We start from the raw sequence: 15,236 nt of genomic DNA, 5'->3' as shown, positions 1-15,236 counted from the left end.
CATGCAATGGTACAAAAGATCACTGACAGAGTCAGAATACAACCTGAAACCGTGGTGGTGGCAGTCCAGATGAAGTAGTCTTGTTGAAGCAGTGTTCTTGCAGAAAGGTCTGGTAGCTCTTGTCCTCTGGGAATCCAGTGGGTAAGGCTGCCTGTGCTGTCCCAAGGCCCCGATTATATCCAGGTGGGAATGCTTGGCTCCTCCCCCTGGGCGGAGCATCTCACAATGGACTGATATCATTTTATCAGTCTTGCAATGGGTCCTTGATTGCCTATTAAACAGAGATAGCTCCTGGGGAGAGTTATCTATGAGTCATGCAGGACGGCATTGATGGGCCATTAACAGAAGATAGTCTGGAGGGAGGGGGCACGGGAAACAGTGGTGCACAACAACATTTCATGTAGATGGTGATAGAATACATACTTTGGGCACATTTTACATTGTAACCTAGGACATAATCCACCCCTTATTCTATGACCATCTACATTATACCTAAATTAATACATTCTTACAGCTAGATAGATAAATATACACATATACAGAATGAAACCCTACACTCAGTTCTCACTTAAAATTAGGTCTCCCTGTGGTACACAACGGGTTTCCCCATCTTTCTGCATTACCCACCAAGTGGAACCAGGTCCTTGAGCAAAAACAATCCCACGGATGGGTCTGCCTTTGCTTGATGTGGGATTAATCCAAACAGTTTTTCCTAAGATGCCTTTCATGTGTACCACAGGGACTTTATCTCCATCCACTGTGTGCAAGGGTTCAGACTGGGCAGGACCAGCTCGATTGATTGACCCTCGAGTGTTGACCATCCAGGTGGCCTTTGCTAAGTTCAGTTCCCAATTCTTGAAAGTCCCCCCACCGAGCGCCTTCAGGGTAGTCTTAAGTAACCCATTGCACCGTTCAACTTTCCCGGCAGCTGGTGCATGATAAGGGATGTGATATATCCATTCAATGCCATGTTCTCTAGCCCAGGTGTTTATAAGGCCGTTCTTGAAATGGGTCCCATTGTCTGACTCGATTCTCTCAGGAGTGCCATGTCTCCACAAGACCTGCTTTTCAAGGCCTAAGATAGTATTCCGAGCAGTAGTATGAGGCACAGGGTAGGTCTCTAACCATCCAGTGGTGGCTTCCACCATAGTTAGCACATAGCGCTTGCCTTGGCGGGTTTGGGGAAGGGTGATGTAGTCAATCTGCCAGGCCTCCCCATACCTGTACTTCAACCATCGTCCACCGTACCACAGAGGCTTTACCCACTTGGCCTGTTTGATTGCAGCGCAGGTCTCACAGTTGTGGATGACCTGTGAGATGTTGTCCATAGTAAGGTCCACCCCTCGGTCACGGGCCCATCGGTATGTTGCATCTCTCCCCTGATGACCAGACGCATCATGGGCCCAACGGGCTAAGAATACTTCTCCCTTGTGTTGCCAGTCTAGATCCACCTGTGATACTTTCACCTTGGCGGCTTTGTCCACCTGCTCGTTGTTGTGATGCTCTTCATTAGCCTGACTCTTGGACACATGTGCGTCCACGTGTCGAACCTTAACGGTCAGCTTCTCTACTCAGGCGGCGATGTCTTGCCAAATCTCAGCAGCCCAGATGGGTTTCCCTCTGCGCTGCCAATTGGCCTTTTTCCAGCGGTTCAGCCATCCCCACAGAGCATTAGCTACCATCCACGAGTCGGTGTAGAGATAGAGTCTTGGCCACTTCTCTTGTTCGGCAATGTCTAAAGCTAGCTGGATGGCTTTAAGTTCTGCAATTTGACTTGATCCACCTTGTCCTTCAGTAGCTTGTGCAACTCGTCGTGTGGGGCTCCATACTGCAGCCTTCCATTTCCGGTTAGCGCCTACAATTCGGCAGGAACTGTCAGTGAAAAGGGCATATTGTCTTTCAGTCTCCGGTAGCTCGTTATACGGTGGGGCTTCCTCGGCACGTGTCACTTGTTCTTCCTCTTCTTCAAAAGATAATCCAAAAGTCTCACCTTCAGGCCAGTTAGTTATAATTTCTAGAATCCCAGGGCGATTCGGGTTTCCAATACGGGCGCGCTGTGTGATGAGGGCAATCCATTTGCTCCATGTGGTGTCAGTGGCATGATGCGTGGAAGGAACCTTTCCCTTGAACATCCATCCCAGCACTGGTAGTCGGGGTGCCAAAAGCAGCTGCGTTTCAGTGCCAATTACTTATGAGGCAGCTTGAAGTCCTTCATAGGCGGCTAAGATTTCCTTCTCTGTGGGAGTGTAGTTGGCTTCAGATCCTCTGTAGCTTTGGCTCCAGAATCCCAGTGGTCGGCCCCGAGTCTCCCCAGGCACCTTCTGCCAAAGACTCCAAGACAGGCCATTGTTCCCGGCTGCTGAGTAGAGCACGTTCTTCACCTCTGGTCCTGTCCTCACTGGGCCAAGGGCTACCGCATGAGCGATCTCCTGCTTGATCTGGGCAAAGGCTTGCTGCTGTTCAGGGCCCCAGTGGAAATCGTTCTTCTTGCGGGTGACCAGGTAGAGAGGGCTCACAATCTGGCTGTACTCAGGAATGTGCATCCTCCAGAAACCTATGGCGCCTAGGAAAGCTTGTGTCTCCTTCTTGCTGGTCGGTGGGGACATGGCGATGATCTTATTGATGACCTCAGTGGGAATCTGCCGCCGTCCATCTTGCCACTTTACTCCCAGGAACTGGATTTCTTGGGCCGGTCCCTTCACTTTACTTCGCTTAATGGCAAAACCAGCTTTCAGCAGAATCTGGATGATCTTTTCTCCTTTCTCAAAGACTTCCCCTGCTGTGTTCCCCCATACAATGATGTCATCAATGTACTGTAAATGTTCAGGAGCTTCACCTTTTTCCAGTGCAGTCTGGATCAGTCCATGGCAGATGGTGGGGCTGTGTTTCCACCCCTGGGGCAGTCGGTTCCAGGTGTACTGTACGCCCTTCCAGGTGAAGGCAAACTGGGCCCTGCACTCTGCTGCCAAAGGAATGGAGAAGAAGGCATTGGCAATATCAATGGTCGCATACCACTTTGCTGCCTTGGACTCTAGCTCGTACTGAAGCTCCAACATGTCTGGCACAGCAGCACTTAGTGGTGGGGTGACTTCATTCAGAGCACAGTAATCCACAGTCAGTCTCCATTCTCCACTGGACTTACGCACTGGCCATATAGGGCTGTTGAAAGGTGAACGAGCCTTGCTGACCACCCCTTGGCTCTCCAGTTTCCGAATCATCTCATGGATAGGAGTCACAGAGTCTCTGTCGGTGCGGTATTGCCGTCGGTGTACTGTTGTTGTGGCGATTGGTACCTGTTGTTCTTCAACTCTTAGTAGTCCCACAGCACAGGAGTCATCTGAGAGACCAGGCAAGGTACTCAGTTGTCTGATGTCTTCTGTCTCTACAGCAGCTATCCCAAAAGCCCAGCGATATCCTTTTGGATCTTTGAAGTATCCATTTCTGAGGTAGTCTATGCCAAGGATGCATGGGGCCTCTGGGCCAGTCACGATGGGGTGTTTTTGCCACCCATTCCCGGTTAAACTCACTTCGGCCTCCAATACAGTCAGCTGCTGGGACCCTCCTGTCACTCCAGAAATAGAAATGGATTCTGTTCCTACATACCTTGATGGCATCAGGGTACATTGGGCACCAGTGTCAACCAAAGCCGTATATTTTTGTGGGTCAGATGTGCCAGGCCATCGGATCCACACAGTCCAATAGATCCGATTGTCCCTTTCCTCTACCTGGCTAGAGGCAGGGCCCCCCTATTCCTGGTCATGGTACACGTTGCTTTCTTCCTGTAAATATGTTCCTGAGGTCCCTTCAAGTGGATCAGTCATATCATTCTTCTTATACTGTCTGGGGTTCTGTGCCTTTGAGACTGGAGCAGTGTTGGCTCTAGATGAGCTCTTCGTGGTAGGTGTCTCTCTCTTCAGTTCACGTACCCGGGCTGCTAAGGAGGAGGTGGGTTTTCCATCCCAATTCCTCATGTCTTCTCCATGTTCCCGAAGAAAAGACCAGAGGTTACCCCGTGGAGTGTATCCTCTCTCCCTCTCTACCTGCTCCTAATGGCAGAGACTCTTGTTGGTTCTGGCGAGATGTGGTAAATTTCTTCCTTAAGTTCCTTTTTTAGTTTCTGATGGCCCTCTTCAATCAAGCTCCGGACTTGCTCAGCCAGCCTTGTTTCCACGGATGAGACATGGGTACGAAATGGGGCGGTGACAGTATCCTCGTAAATTCTTAGTTTATTGACCAAGACGCCCACCTTGTCCTCACCTTCCCTCCATTGCAGCGTTGCCAGGTAACGGGAGTACATCTCTGGTCCAAGCCGTGCAAATCTCAACCACATCTGCGATGTGCACTGGACATCATCTGGGCTTTTAGGAAATCTCTCGTCTTCTGAGAAAATGATCTCCAGCACAGCCAATTCCCTCAGGCATCGGGTACCTTGTTCCATTGTGCTCCATTTTCCTTGGTGCACCTGGAGGTCTTCTTTACAAAGGTATCTGTCCCTCACACTTGTTAGCAGTTGCTGCCAGATGCTGAGAGTTTGTTGGGTTCTCCCGATCCCCTGGTCAATGACCACATCCCGAGACAGCGATCCCAGTTGCCTGGCCTCACTTCCATCCAGAATGGTGTCATTGGCTGCAGCGTCCCAGATGTGGAGCAGCCAGGTTAGGATGGACTCGTTTGTCTGGCGGGTGAATTCCCTCCGCAGGTCACGCAGTTCACCCAGGGATAGAGAGCGGGTGATGATCTCTGGCTCTGTCTCTTCTGCTGGGTGCGAAGGTCCTGCCACATCCTCATCAGTCATTATGCGGACTGATTTGCTCTTTGATTTCTTCTTCTGAACAGGGGCAACTGCCACTGGTTTAGGTTGTTCTGCTTCGGTGACAGTTTGTGTGGAGATGCTGATGGCACTTTTGGTTTCTTTCTCCTCTGTGACAGCTTGTGTAGACACTGACACTGTTGCTTTGTTTTTGGTTCCTTTCTCCTCTGTGATGGTCTGAGTAGATGCAGAAACTGTTGCTTTGTTTTTGGTTCCTTTCTCTTCTGTGATGGTCTGAGTAGATGCAGAAACTGTTGCCTTGTTTTTGGTTCTTTTCTCTTCTGTGACAGTCTGCATAGATGCGGTTCCTGTTTCCTCTACGACAGTTTGTGTAGACACGGATGCCGTTGTTTTGCATTTGTTTCTTTTTCCCTCCTCCTCAAGGAGACGCTGCACCACCCCATGTAGTGTTTGATTTCTAAACATGGTGAGCATGGTGCAGGCCGTGCAGAGAAGGCAAAGCAGAACTAACAACAATATTATGCTGTCCTTGGCACCTAGAGAGAACTCAATACTTTTGAAAACTGCTGTGCCATACCTAAAAGACTGGAAAAAATCATTCTTTACCCCTCCCCACAGGGGCTGGGTGCGATTATTGAGAGCCCAGATGTAGCATTCTGGACCAGGACAAGAACACAAAATAGAGTATATATTCCGAATGATGCTCATTGCCTCAGAGGTTATCATACAATAAACATAATAGACCAATACAGCAATTCTGGTACCATACCCTGGTCTACACATGAGCATTAAGACCGGCAAATACTGCCCCATGTGTGGGAAAATGTAGAGAGCTAGGTATAAGATATATGAAAGCATGTTGAGCATCATAGCGGACAGCTGTTTCTTTTTTCCTCACTACAAAATTGTAATTCTGACTTTTCTCAGTACCTCCTGCCCCACGTTGGGCACCAAAATATATGTGCTGGCTTGAAGGCAAAACCAGCGAGAGACTCCAAGTCAGAAAAAACAATTTAATAGGAGAGGGAAAAAAAAGTAAAATAAAATAAAACACATGCAATGGTACAAAAGATCACTGACAGAGTCAGAATACAACCTGAAACCGTGGTGGTGGCAGTCCAGATGAAGTAGTCTTGTTGAAGCAGTGTTCTTGCAGAAAGGTCTGGTAGCTCTTGTCCTCTGGGAATCCAGTGGGTAAGGCTGCCTGTGCTGTCCCAAGGCCCCGATTATATCCAGGTGGGAATGCTTGGCTCCTCCCCCTGGGTGGAGCATCTCACAATGGACTGATATCATTTTATCAGTTTTGCAATGGGTCCTTGATTGCCTATTAAACAGAGATAGCTCCTGGGGAGAATTATCTATGAGTCATGCAGGACGGTATTGATGGGTCATTAACAGAAGATAGTCTGGAGGGAGGGGGCACGGGAAACAGTGGTGCACAACAACATTTCATGTAGATGGTGATAGAATACATACTTTGGGCACATTTTACATTGTAACCTAGGACAGCCATGTTAATAGGTATTTTCTTCATTTTTTCAAAATGAAATATCCATACCTAAAATAAATGTTCAGAGGGATTTAGCAGAACTCTATTTCTCTTACTAAAAAGAAACCATCCAGTTGTAGAATGGAGTCTGAAAGAACCCTGGTGCTCTTTATTAGTATAATAATCTCTGTACTTTGTAATTTATGTGTGAGGTAGATTTGAGATACCGTCTTCCTGATATCTTGTAGGTATGAAAAGTATGGCAAAAAAAAGAGAGTTATACTAAGTTAATGTAGATGAGATAGGTACATATATGTATCTTAAAAATAAAACTCTGAAGAACTTTTGATTTGGGGACCATTTATTATTAAGACAAATAATTTCTTGCTTCCTAAGTAGAGCAATGCAGTTTTGCTGTTTTATATACACACTAAAAATGTAGGACAGTGATCCAGTTTTCTACTAGAGGTTTATTAGGCCCTTGTATTTAGATACTCATAAAATCCTGTGCATATAAAAATCCTTAGTCCTCAAATAGTCTTATAAATCTTAGTACCACATGGAAATGACTTAGTAATGACTAAGAGATCTACCAATTTGCAAATCTAATTATTTCAAAATGTACATTTTAGGAGTTGGACTTGATGTTCCTTATGGGTCCCTTCCAACTCAGGATAGTCTATGACTCCATGACTTTATTCCATGTACTCATATTTGTCAGAAAAGAAAAGGAAATACAGATAAATTGTGCTCATGCTTTCATCAGAAGTCTCTTCCATGTGAGAAAGCCAGAAGATAAAAAGAACATTGTATAACATCATTCATCTGTATTGGAGCCACCTCTTTGCCTACTACCCTTTCCTTTCCAGATAAGCTCACATCACTAATTGACCCTTGATAATTTATGCATTTCACCACTGCTATGAAAAGCATTTGTTAATGGATTTCTTAGGATGGAGATCAGATTGGGTGAAATAAAAATCACAATAATATGTTCTCCAGAGATCTTAACTTTCTGGAACTGTGTTATTGTGCCTTTTTTTTTTTTTTTTTAAGATTTCCCTAATTCTTCTTTTTAGAAAACTCTCATGTCCTCTGAAAATACATGCAGCATGAGGCTTGGTGGGACATTCTTGTAACTCAGCCTGTGTGTTAGTAAAAATGGAGGCCTTTTCAATGCATATAAGTAATATCTAAATTCTGTTGCACTCTAAAGTGATAAATCAACATCACAGTAAGCAGTCAATCAAAAGGATCTATGGCTCATTTGACATTTTCAGTGTTTATAGCAAACAGGAGTATTTCTGAGTGAAAATATAAATTGGACACTATGGCTTAAAATGTCACTTCCCTTTACTTTTTATTTCCTGGGATAATTTCAAAACTATTTAAATTAATGAATAGAAGCTGAGGAAAAATACAAACCCTTAGCCTTTTCAAATATGTATTGATTTTTTTTTTTGTTTTGTTTTAATAATAATAACAGTTATTTTTAGTAGAGACATTACTTGCTTTTCAAAAATAATATAATTGATAAAGTACCCATTTTGCAGATAGAAGTTTTAACTACTACCAATACTACCCATTAAAACCTATCTCAGATGCTTTTGAGAAAGAGAAAAATATATTTTGAAAATGAAAAGGAAAAGAAAAATGGATTCTTTCAGGACAGAAATACCTTGACATAAAGTGAAATTAAATGGCTTTCCGAAGTTCTTATGTTAACTTCTACCTTACTATGAGAATTTAGTACATCACAGATGAAAAATGTAATTCAGGTGTCTGGAAAACTGCAGAGCACTGTTAAAAATGATGAGGCCCTAAACCCCATTAAGATTGTCCATTATTCCTTTAAAGACTTCTGCTTTGAAAATGTATGAACTCAATCTATGACAGAAGGTCTGCCTCAAATATTTCCTTCCTACATGTTCATTGACAAAGATGGAGTGATTGTTAGACATTATCTAGACATTTGATGACCTCTCTGTCCTACAAAAAAGTGACTTGTCAATTCTCACATTCCTTGACATATTGTTAAAATAGGTAACAAAACAATTGGAACAGTTAGCTATAAAAAGATGTGTTTCAAAGGAGACTTGGGCAGCTCAATGATGTGACTTTAAAAAAAAAAGCACAATATCAGAGTTAAGTCAGGAAAAAAAAATTACAAAGCACTTAATGTCATAAAGTGATTTCCACACATTTATATAGGAGACTGTAATTTCAAAAACCAGCTTTCGCCTGTTTTTCACATTCTGTTGTAAAATGCATTTTCTTATATTTAGAAGTATCAGAGGCTGATCTCTACCAACCACTTCGAATGGTAAAAATATATGATGTGTCACACTGACTTAGTCAAATATTTAATTAACTAATGAAGTTGAAGTATCAATAATTTTTAGTTGGTAATAATCGAAAATCTAAATCAATAAACATTTCTCTTTCTACATTTGCCCATCTGACATAGCTAACGTACAATAACATTAAAAAAAGAAAGCCTCATTCCTACTGTATTCTTTTTAAATAAAAGTATAAGATTTGTGATAAATTCCCAAACACCAAAAATAACCCTGTCCCTAAACCCATCACAAAACCCTAGCTACAACTTTATTTAATTATCCAAAGATTCATTAACTACTAGGAGGTGTTGTTTTGCATTATTTGGGTTTATATTGTATTTCATTTTTATACTGGGTTTTGTAATGTTTTCTTCTGTATCCCCTGTTCCTCTTGGAAACTGTATCACGTGGTTTGTCCCTGCTTCTTTTCCCCGCCCATCCTCCCACACTGGAATGTAACCCAACTCTGTTCCACTCCCACCTTGTCCCTGATTGGGTATGGCTTGTCCTCACCTCTAGCCCCTTCCCCCTGAGAGAGGGGGGAGCAAGCTCTTTCGCCTTGGAATAGGGACAGGGAAGGAGCTAAAGGAGCTCAAGCGGCTGGAACCCAAATGAAGCTGTGATCCCTGCCCCGGAAAGAGCAGACTCTTTGCCTTTTGCCATTGAGGGTCATCTGGGTCTCTCTAAAGAACCACCACAAAACTTCTTTGCTATTATGTCCTGAATGTTAAATAAAAATGTGAATCAGTGAAAATTTATTAAATTCTTTACCTTGATATGGGAAATCTAGATGCTGAGAATTTTGGACTCTGTGCTGACAGACACAGAACTTCAGGGAAGCACTACATTTGACCTGAGGCTTTAAAACAGGCTTCCAAAAATGAGTGATAGTACTGGGATCATGGGGATGTAGATTGGATACTATTGTGTGATCTCACAGGGTGAAAAACTTAGATTTGGGATTTTACTGCACGGTGATATATGGGAGCCAAGATTGAGATATTTGGATGTGGATTAGTTGTCTTTTTGCACCTTCTTCTTCCTTCTTCTACATGAATTTGGGTGGTTTTCTGTAACTGGGTGAAAGAAGTCCGCATTGTGGGGTTTGGGTGATCATAATTGGATTAGAAACATAAATAACTGTTGTTTACTGATGTCAACTGTTTATTGGATAAATGAGACTTAAATAGCCTTGAATAGACACCATTTTAGCTCACTTTCTTAATGTGTTAGAGAGAACTCACATCTCGTGTGTTTTTAATAAATAAGGATAATAAACTTCAGCATGAGAATTCAAAAACAACATCTCCTGAGTTTTATTCACCCTGACCTTGGAGCAGGAAAGAGCCAGGAACCCTGACACCTTAATATCCCTGGCCATAAGATATATCAAACAACTAATTTTACATTTATTATGATGGGTATGGTATTTATGCTTAATTTTCAATCAACAAGACACAAATTATTCTCATTCATATGATAAAGAAGAGTATTAATAGTTCCTCAGAATGCGTTAAAGCTCACTCCAACTCAGAAGGCCAGAAAAATCCCTGTGAACCTTTTAAAACCTCAAACCTGATTGCAACTGTTGTCAGAGATGTTTTGTGTCAACCAATTATAGCAGAAAAAAAGCCAAAAAAGTGTATTGGTGGAGGAGGGAGTTCAACATGCAGTTGTCACCACTTTGGAAATAGAACATATTCCTGAATATCTTATGTCAGGACTATTTTGAGGACTTTCACTGACATAGCTATACTGGTCAGAAATGGATCATTCAATGATCTTTTTAGAGCACAGCTTGTGCTAGGAGAAGCTGTCAGTATATATTAAGATATGCAGTCAGACCAGTGATGTCATGTCTTTCATTTTGGCTGTGAGCGTTTCACTGCATTGATATAAAATGTAGTTTTCCTTATCTAATTGTGTTACACCATGAGCTCTCACAATTTCTTTAAGAAAAGTGATCCTATATGAGCCTAAATTCTCATTTCTTACTTGTTCCTCTTATGCTTAAATTAGAAACTCCCCAAACTAAAATATGGAGGACAAATATTACTGATTTATTTCCTCTTTTTGCATTATTTTAGATACAGTATGTGGTTATAAGCAGTTTAAAAATATAATCCCATGTGGAAAAATAGAATTGATGATTTTAACATAGATTGACATTTGTTGGAGAATACAACTGGGGATTCACTGGTTCGGTGATAAGGCAAAGGCACTCAAGAACACACATGTTAAAAAATCATATTCTGAACATCATCCATGTGACTTGTGCCTAAGAAGATGTAGAGAGTTGTCTATCTATCCAGCATCACAATGGTCTGGCACTGCAGCTACCAAGTATCATAATCAGGCCCATAAAGTTTAATAAAGCAAAAATACTTCTCAAAGGGGAAAATTATCAAGTAAAAATCACCATTTAGGAAGAGTTTAGAAATAACAATGTTAATGCTTTAATAAAGCAAAAATACTTCTCAAAGGGGCAAATTATCAAGTAAAAATCACCATTTAGGAAGAGTTTAGAAATAACAATGTTAATGCTTTAATAAAGCAAAAATACTTCTCAAAGGGGCAAATTATCAAGTAAAAATCACCATTTAGGAAGAGTTTAGAAATAACAATGTTAATGGTCAGAGGTTTAGAAAACATGATCTGCAAGGACCTAAAAAAAAAAAAAAAATCCTAAAAAAGTAGAAAGTGCAGAGGTGAAAATAAAATATGGAAATTATTGCAGTCAACAAGCCCATTACGAACAATAAGAGTTTAGTTCCTGTTGAGGTTAAGTCTCCTGTAGAATTTTTTCCCCCCTCCCAAGTTGCTAGGAGACTAAGTGCTGAGTGCTTAACCTGGACAAAAGAACTGATAACTTAGTTTTGGGGGAGGGAAAAAAGCTCCCGGAGAGAGCTGAGGGTGGGGAGATCTCGCGGCTCTTTTCTTTTTCCGGGGGGGAGCACCGATCGGGCCACGGCTGGCTGCTGGAGTCCACGGTTAACGAAGGAGTCTGGTCCTGGGAATTCTATCATCTGTTGGAGTGCCCAGGAATTCGGAGTTTCTTCGCTGTCCTGCTGGATTTTGGGTGAGCCCGGGTCCCGCCGCTGCGGCTTCTCTGGCACTGCCACCTCTGCCTGCCGAGGACACCCCGTGCCTGCAGAGGACAGTCCACCGCGCCCGGCTTCCAGCCATCAGCGCCGGAGCCTCCACCGTTTGCCCTCGGGGTTCTTGGTTCTGTTCCACTATTGTTATAATTGCTGTTGGTTTTTTTGTCTGTCCTGTTATATTTACTAGTAAAGGACTCTTATTCCTTTTCCCCATAGCTCTGACTGAAAAGTTTTGTTTTTTAATCTTCCAAATTATAATAACACGGAGGGAAGGATTCAACTTCCTCATTTCCTAGAGAGGCCTGCCTCTCCATAGCAGACACCTGTCTTTTCAAAACCAAGACAGATCCTTCTTCGTGTTAGACAGAATAGGAATTAATGGCCACAGATTACAATCACAGAGAGTCATGCCTAAAATTCAGATTAAGTAATAAAACTTTCAAATGGGGGAAATAAATTAAACTTAATGCACTTTCCATGAATCTACATAATTTTAATATTTACAAATTGGAACTATTCACAAAAGACTTCTTTTTCTCTTTTGTAAGCAGCTGACTCTTGAAACTCTTATATGCAAACTTACGTTAACCTTTTGAAAACAGGCCAAAACAAAGGACAGGTTAAGGCACCATTCCTGTTCTGGTGGAAGATATTATTGTCTCTCATATGCAGTGACCAACATAAGCTCAAGTGACTGTTGCTAATGTGCAATTAGATTTGATCTTCTGATAGCTTCAGAGAAGCTGCATTGTCCAAAACCTGGGTAGCTTTGAATGACCTAGCTCATATAAGAATTTCTTTTGACAAGAACAGGTTTGTGTTTTCAGCTTCAGTCAGTTTTCATTACAGGTGTCATGTTTTCATTAAGCATAGCTATTCAATAATGCCAAATACTTTGACCCACTGTTCCAGCTGTTCTACTACTAGGATCTGACAAATTCAAAACTGGAGCCAGAATGAATATCTGCTTGCTAGTGGTGCTGCTCTTACACAGCCTCTCAGAAAAACTCAGTAAGCAAAGTTCACAAAGGTAGTTCAAAACTGAAATGCTGTACACTATAATAGCTAATTCTTGGGAGCCTGCTTAAATCAGAGGACTGTGCTAAGCATTTAAATTCTTTCTTTTATGGGCAGGTGTGCTGATTTCAGCTAGGGTAGAGTTAATTTTCTTGACAGTGGCTGGTATGGGGCTGTGTTTTGGATCTGTGCTGAACACAAGGCTGTTAATATAGAGATGTCTCTGTTGTTGCTGAGCAGGGTTTACAGAGAGCCAAGGCCTTTTCTGCTTTTCATACTGCCATGCTGGTGAGGGAACTGAGAGTGCTTGGTAGGTCAGGAGGAGATAGCCAGGATTGGTGGCTCAGACTGACAAAACGGATATTACAGACCATACACCATCATGTTCAGTATATAAAAACGAGGAGAAGAAGTTAGAAGGAAGATTTTTGGAGTGATGAAATTTGACTTCTGAAGTAACACTGGATGGGGCTCTGATCTCCTGGAAATGCCTGCCTATGAATAGCAGTGTAAATCCTTGTTTTGCTTTGTTTGTGTATGTGGCTTTTGCTTTCCCTATTAAACTGTCATTATCTCAACCTACAAGTTTATTAGCTCTTACACTTCTCACTTTTACTTCTCTAGCTTTTACTCCTTGATCCCACTGGTGGGGAAGTGAGCAGGTGGTTGCATGTGGTTTGGCTGCTGGCTGGGGTTAAACCACAGCAGTGGGTGAGGCTGATCAGCCTCAGAATAGGTTCCACAAATAGCAGCTGACTGAACAGGAGGTTCATAAACTGGAAAAACTGTTCCACCTACCTTCTCATTCACAAAAACTCAGATATTTCCAGAATAAAACTCCATTACATAGTGTAACAATGCCCTTATTTTATAATACAACAATACTGCAGATAGCTTTTCTTTAACTGTGGTGGTGCACGTTTTGTTTTGTTCTGATTAATGTCTTTTATATGAATTTTACAATGAACTGTTCTAATGCATCCTCTGGTTTTCCCTAATGGTTTCCTCCCCACCTGTTATGTTATATAACTTGCCGTTTTGTGTCAATCATCCCTTCCCTCACCTTTCCCTGTCAATCCCCTCTTTCCCCTCTTGGGCACCATGTCTGTCACTCTGGGTCCTTTCCCTGAGTTCTGGAAAGTTTCAGGGAGGGGTTCAAGTGATAGGCTGGGGCCTGGGAAACCCCCCGCCCACCTCTTGTGATTCGCCCCCAGTTGAGAAGCCGACTCCCCCGTTACGCCCCTCTGATGCTCCGATTGGCTGACCCGTTGTCGCCACCCCTTGGTCCTCCCGCGGTTAAAAGCTTGCGTGCGAGCCCTGATCAAGGCTCTCCTGAGTGGTTGTGGAAAGGTGTGGAGCTCCTTGCTGGACTCCCCCTTAATAAATCTTCAGTTATAACCCCCCCAGAGAGTCGACTCTTTCTGTTGCCGTCGTTGCCGCGAGTACCATCAGGTCCAGTTGCTGGTGTGGGGAAGCAAGGCCCCTCAGGGAGGAGGTTGCTTGCTCAGCCCTGCAACCCCGACCTCAGACACGTCAGCCGCAGTGAGGAGTCTGAGCTAGCCTGCGGACTGCGCCTTCCTGGCGTGCTTGGGACGGTGCGACACTTAACTTAGAGAAAATGTCATACAACTGTCCTGCCTGACTCACTTGTAGTTTTTTATTATTTCTATTATCTGTTTACAACCAAGGTAAACATCAGTTTAGTGAAAAAATTATTACACTCTATATACATAGAATTAGGGATGAGCACTGATTTCTACTGAAGCTGCAGAAAAAAAGACATCATAAAGATTCTCAACACTCCCTGTCATTAATCTTTTCTGTTCCTGCACCTCTGAGTCACAGATGCAGTCTGCCTTAGGTTTTAAGTAGGCTGAGTGTTCTGACAAGAAAGTCTTGTAATTTGAAAAGGGATAGCATTTGGGGTATGGATCTGAGCCAGAAGATTAACAACAAAACCCCCAATTCTGATCATTCCAGTGTCATTCTGCAAGAGTTCTGGAAATTTACTTCAGTCTGTGCACTTCCACAGTAACGCCCAAATTCCTTTCTACTATTAAGAAAGAAAGATGTGTTTCACCAATGCCTTCACTTCTTAATGAAGGTACCCACTTCCTTAACATAATTCTTTTGGAATGGTTTTCACTGGATGATTTCCAAGCAATGGTACTTCCTTTAGTTCAAAGGATAGTTTCTTGCACTAAGATCTGCAGGTTCCAGAACTATAAGGTCCAGTAAATCAATCCAGTTGTTTAAAATGTCACACTTTTTGCTCAGGAGAAAGATGAACAACTTTGACTCGTATGTTTCCAAACATTCTGAGCTTTCTTTAGTTTAGAATTTCAAACCTGAACGAATTTTCCTTTCGGTAGTTGCTGCAAGCCACTATTCCATTAGAAGCTGAAGTAATAACCCATCTCACCTAGCTATGTTCACAGTGTTTCTACTAAGAAAGCCAGGCAGAAAAGTGCCTAAGCTTGGAAAACCAATAGGGAGTAAAGATCAGGAGACAGATGGGG

The sequence above is a fragment of the Hirundo rustica genome, chromosome 1, assembly GCF_015227805.2.
Source record: "Hirundo rustica isolate bHirRus1 chromosome 1, bHirRus1.pri.v3, whole genome shotgun sequence".
NCBI classification, from domain to species: Eukaryota; Metazoa; Chordata; class Aves; order Passeriformes; family Hirundinidae; genus Hirundo; species Hirundo rustica.
This window is presented reverse-complemented; position numbering follows the sequence as displayed.